Below are 6558 nucleotides of genomic sequence, written 5' to 3'. Positions count from 1 at the left end.
TTCATTCCACTGTCTTTTAACCCCATTGGATTTAACTCTACTACCTGTTTCTGGGCGTGTTAACTGAGATGGTAAGAAAAAAGCTGAAACTGTCACAAGCACGTGGAATGAGGCATATTCAGATCCTCTTCAAGTTCACGTGGAATGACGCATATTCAGATTCAAAGAAGCACTTAATGGGTTAATTCAAGCAACTCGGGCTCAATAAAATTTGTGGAGGCTCGTTAAAGGAATTGCACATGATAAATGCATGATTCAGGCCCTTGAAATTTCCAAATAATCACTTCCATTAAATAAGAAGTTGACTTGTTCATTATAGCGAGAAAATATATTATTTTCCTTTTTTAGATGCTTTCCTGTTTCTTGAGGAGGCTAGTGGAAAAACAAATCAGTTATTTCTCTTTTGATTGCCTAGTTTTAATTTTAATTAATGTAAGGCATTTAAACTAATTAGGATTTTGATTTAATTTAGATTCTTTCTTATTCGCTTATATGAGGATTTTGATTTGATTTTGATTCTTTCCTATTTGTTTATATTCAAATTTTGATTTGATTTTGGTTTAGGATTTACTTCCAAAAATTCTTGTAACCAACCCTATAATGTAATAGGGTTTTGATGCAATTGGTGAGAGAGTTAATTTTTGAACTTATCATATTTCTGTGGTGTTCAAACTCTTGACTTATCAATCAGATCATCCATAATTGGTTGTGGCATCACATACCAAGGTTCGTGCTTTCATTAAGCATTGGGTTGTGGTTCCATTCAATTCCAGGTTTAGATTTGATCTTGGGGACTAAAATAGATTAGGGTTGCGTCAGTTCTTAATGGAGTTTGTATTATCTAGGTTTCCCCTGACAAGAGAAAATGGAACCTTGAGCGAAGTAACTTCTATAGGGTCAAATATATCCATTGGCTTAAAAAAACCTTATGAAATTGTTAAAAATTAGAGTTCAACAAATAAATCCCAAAAATAAAATGCATATACATCCCAAAAATCTCATAATTTAATTTCACATGTTAAAAAGTATTTTAAGACTAAGGAAACCAATGAGTGTGAGCAACTTTGCCAAATCCCTCAGATGTTAGACCTATCAGTCAACCGGGAATCACAATAAACTATAATGAGTATAAAAACTCAATAAGCAAACTAGGATTTCATATAGCAAAACTAAAAACGTAACATATACAATGTATGTACAAAAAATAGCAGGAGTACAAACTTACTTTCATTCATAGGTTCCACATTCCACAAATCACTAATAAAAACTCAGTCTTATTCCACAAACCACTTTGTAGGACTTTACATATCGCATATCATATAATGAGCCTAAGTCATCGATCGGCAACTTACCACACATATCACATGTACAAATCCAAAGGAAAGGCCACACATATCAAAAGGTTCAAGTAAGAACTCATCACAATTTCACTTATCACTTTCAGAAAAATACATCTCCTATGTGTGGCATTTTACGCCATGCGTGGCCCTCGAGAGGTGGCCCCTGCACAATCTAAAGAGATGACCCACACACAACTTCAAGAGTGGCCTCCAATGCAAACTCTCATAAAGCTCAAATAATAGCAAACTTCATACATGTATAAATCATAAATTGAAAATACACATAATTCTTTTCAAAATCCACACAAATGTAGATGTTCATTGTGATTTCTTGGTGATCACAACAATAAGCTTAACCTCGATTGTAATCTAACATTAAAGATTGAGCTCCTGATACGAAATCCCACAATGAAACTTTGAAACTCACACTTAAATTGTAGTTTCAACTTCCCAAGAAAGTTCTAAACACATTTATGACAAACAAAATCTTGACCCAATGCTTAAGAAAAGCATGAACCAAAGGTATAGAGAATGATATTGACGCCACACTTAAGAAATAGATGACAAGGGAATACCATTAAAACTTCAAGTGATCCTTTGCACATTCATGGAGGCCCAATTATTAAATGGATTAATTGAGAAAATATGGATTGAAAATGCAATTCAAGATGCAAGACATCATGAATTAGGCTTGAAGAGAAGACAAGGCATTGTGGGCATTATTCAAGTTATTGGGCAGCCAAATACAAAATTTGTATTAAATGCAGAAAGGTCAAATTAGGAATAAAAATTGTATTGATTGAGCCAGAATTAATGTGCAAGCTATATACCGTTGGAAAGATAATTATGTTAGCTTTCCAATAAATTTTACAAAGCTGGATTTGGAGTTCTCTAGAAGGAGTTATGACCAATTCATTACAGCTTGTGTCAGACTTGGGATTTTCAACCACTCCTTTGTTTTTCAACTTCATTTGTTTGTTTTGTCTCAAGTTTGTCAATATGTAAGGTAAGTCTATCATCAATGATGGTGGGCTAACATTAAGTTTGTCAATGATAGCATTAATTATAGTAGGCTAGCATTAAGTTTGTCAAAGATAGCATTAATTATGGTGGGTTGGTGAAGACTTTTGAAACATCCTGACAAACCTACTTGGAGGGTTGTTCCAATGTTTCCATTTGTATTTTTAGGATCTTGGGTTTCTTTTAGTCTATTTAAATTCAGCAACCTTGCTATGTAATAATATTAGAGATTAATGTTATTTGAATTTGAAAGATTGTTCTTTCTTTGGTTCTTTTGAGAACTAGTGAACTTATCAAGAATTTGCATTCTTGCGGCGTTCTAAATTTAGACTTATCACTCACCTTCTCATCTATTTCTTGAGTGTGGCATCAATATCATTCTCTATACCTTTGGTTCATGTTTTCTTAAGCATTGGGTCAAGGTTTTGTTTGTCATAAATCTGTTTAGAACTTTCTTGGGAAGTTGAAACTACAAATTAAGTGTGGATTTCAAAGTTTCATTGTGGGATTCGCGTCATTTGGTATCAGAGCTAGTTTCTAATCAGGTTTGAATGTCTTATTTATTTTGATTATCAAAAAGAAAAAAAAAAGAGAGAAAATGTACAAAAAAAAAAGATTACAAAAGGATTCAAGTATTTCTACTTTCATCAAATTGAATTTTAGTTATTCATTTTCCTTGACATAGTTTACACACATATCAATTGTGTTGCTTTGCTTGCTTGCTTTCCTTTCTTCAATTTCCTTTTTCATTCTTTGTGTTCTCTTAATTTCTTTTCTTTGTTAATGTGCTGGATTGTCATATTTGGTGTGCCACTTGGGTTTTTTTTTTCTTGATTTTGTTTATTTAGTTTAATAAAGAACTGAAAGAGAGAATTAAGTGTGGTAAAAGGCAAAACTTTGTGAGATCATTAGAGGGTAAAAGCCATTTTGTGTGTTAAAGACGAGAGTTAAGTGACATCAAATTGAGTGAAACACGTGAGGGAGTGTTGTGAGGTCTTTTTGCTAACATTCTTTTCAGATCACAAATATGTCAAAAGATCAAGAAGCTATAGACCAATCAATCATGCTCAAAGCCATGCAACAACAATTTGAGCACATGAATCTGATGTTTGGAGAGATTCGTGACAAATTGGAGAGGCAAGACACTGCCATAGCCAATCTACAAAGGGGGCAACAACCAATAGCTCATAATGTAATAGGTAATCAAGGGAGTGCTGTCATGAGAGAAGAAGATGGCGATGACATAGATGTTTTTGATGACCAGGCCACCGTTGACATGAGTGGAAGAGATACTAGGAGGGCAAGGCGTATAGATCGTGATTTGGGGAGTATCAAACTGAAAATTCATTCTTTTCAAGGTAAAAATGATCCGGAAGCTTATTTGGAGTGGGAAAAAAAGGTGGAGCTAGTATTTGATTGCCACAACTACTCTGAGGAGAAAAAGGTAAAATTAGATGTTGTTGAATTTACTGATTATGCTATTATTTAGTAGGAGACGAAATCATGAAAGACCTATAAACACTTGGGAGGAGATGATGGCCATCATGAGGAGGAGATTTGTTCCTAGTCATTATTATAGGGAGCTGCACCAAAGGCTTCAAAGTCTTATACAAGGTTCTAGAAGTGTGGAAGATTACCACAAGGAGATGGAAATAATCATGATTCGAGCCAACATTGAAGAAAAACGAGAGGCCACTGTGGCAAGATTTTTACATGGTTTAAATTAAGATATCAGAGCCACACTTCATGGTGAGGTGGTATCATTAGTAATTTGAATAATCTTATTTGATCTCCTAGAAGAAGATTCATCAACCATGGAAACAAACACATCTTCAACTTCTACATCATCTTCATATCATATTTCCCTTTCTTCTACTCTCTCTTCCCAAATCATGCTCTAAACACATCACCTCTAAAATTGAGAATCTTGTTGAATATTCTTATATTCCAGAATCTGCTCAAATCAATGAGTCCCAGTTTCCCATTATGAGTCCTTACAATCTCTACAAACAGAAAACTTCTCTCACTAGAAGTATTCGGACCCTCATTTCCACTAAAAGACCACTCCCAAAAGAGTATATCCAGTCTTCTAGATTGGATCAGTGTGCTCTACAAGCCTCACAAAGTGAACAATATGTCACTATGGAAATATCCTCAAATCTCATCGCCAACTGGAAACGAGAAGGATACACACACCTCTATCTTGGTGGTGTACGATTAATTCTCACTCTTCATGGTCGAAAAGGCTTACCTGTTACAGTTCGAATTGCTCTTCTAGACACCAGGTTCAAGGAGTATCAACACGCTGTTGTAGGAACCGTTCTGACAACCCTTCATGCTGGCAGTGTCTTATTAACCTTTTACCCAAATTTCAACCTCTCTCTTGAGGATCCCAATCTTCCAACAACCCTTAAAGTCCAGATCCAGCTCCAAAGAGCAGAACAAATACCCACATCAAAGATTGCAACCCTCCATCATCAAATAGTGTATCGATTACAAAATCATGAACTAGATCTTCCCACACCATACACGACTTCTGATGCCCTAATGATATTGGCAGACACAGACACAATTCCAACCATCATCCAAATCCCCAAACAAATCCAGAAACAAGATCTGCTCAAACTCATGCCTCTTGAATGGCTAACCAACTATGAGCATTTTCACCAAAATTCTGAACCAGTCCAAACCACAGAAGCTACATTTGACAGACGACCAAATGGTCAAGTCAAACTGTCTTTTCAAACTCCTGACACCAAGCCCGTTCCAGACAGTCCATAGCTTTCTTATACTGCTATGATCACAGCAGTTCAAACTGGTCAAGAAAAGAAACTTCCTATTCATGGTTTTTCATCAGAAGGATATCTAGTATATCTTGATAAAATCAATGGTCATTTTCTATGGGATGTTCATGAAGCCCATATGTGCAATCCGGATTGTCCTTGCTTGGATGATACGGATATTGATGAAGAATTGGAAGTTATGCGGAGAAAGAAAAACAAAAAGAAAAAATCTTCTTATCCACCACCATCTTGCAAACCCTTTCTTCCACAACCTCCACCAGATCCCAAACCTCCTGTCCATCCAATTAGATCTTGCCTTATGTTTTCAAGTCATTCCTATGAGGAATCATTTCCTCAACTTGAAAAACAGACAGACACACAAACCCGTGTCACCTCAAAACCTTTTGTTCAATCTCCAATTACAGCCTCTGGGCAACCTGAAGAACCAAAACAGTATGAAGCTGTTTTGAATTGGCAAACCAAAAATGCCAATGCTCAAAATCATACTCTTCACCAACTCGGTAAGAAAATTGACCGTGTTGCCACTCAAGTCTCCCAGACTGAAACTAAAGTTGATTCAACCAGCAGTCGTTTAGATCAGATGTATATACATCTTCAAGATCGGATTTCTGAACTAGACGCCGATCTCAGACGAATGATCAACAATCATATCTGGGGTCCAGAGTTTAATAAAAAAGAAGCCGAGATCAGAAAACTCAAGGCTAAATTGTCCAGGATTGATGCTGAAAAGACTCGACCTTCTCTTTTTACTCAACCACAACCTACACCAGTATCTCCTCCAATCTTTAACACCTATGCATCTTTCTACACACCATTCCGACCTCAACAACCTGTTTATAATTAGTTCTTTGGTTTCTCCCACCTTCAACCAAGTCAAAATCTCCGAACCACGTCCAAAGGCCACTTCCTCCTCCTTTACCTCTACAATCCCTCCAGAAGCATCACCACAAGACATTCCCGAGCCTCTTAAAAAAGATAAAAGCCCAATGGACCAGTACCATTATCATAATGTCCAGACCCAATCCTCAGATTCCTCTGACTCTTCTGAGCCTGAAACAAATAATTCATCTTCGTCCTCCTCTTATGACTCATCAAATGCCTCCACTGACTCTGAGTCTGAATATGCTGACATTACAGGCATATTAATGGCCATCGAAACTGCAGATCCGAGTGCCTTTACTCCAACACCTATTGTTGATGACAATCCTTCTAACCAAGCTTCTCAAACAGATCCAGTACCACCACCAGTTCATGACCACTCAACAAAACCATCTTCAGCATCTTGGTTTACATTTGATGACATTCCCCTTCACAAATGGTCTGCTAGACTTCAAGAATTTGCTACTTGGATTAATCTTCAAGGTACCAAGCCTAATGCTCAACCTCAAATCGTT

This window comes from Citrus sinensis, chromosome 1 (assembly GCF_022201045.2).
Source record: "Citrus sinensis cultivar Valencia sweet orange chromosome 1, DVS_A1.0, whole genome shotgun sequence".
NCBI classification, from domain to species: Eukaryota; Viridiplantae; Streptophyta; class Magnoliopsida; order Sapindales; family Rutaceae; genus Citrus; species Citrus sinensis.
The sequence above is the reverse complement of the archived record's forward strand: the minus strand, read 5'-3'. Positions refer to the sequence as shown.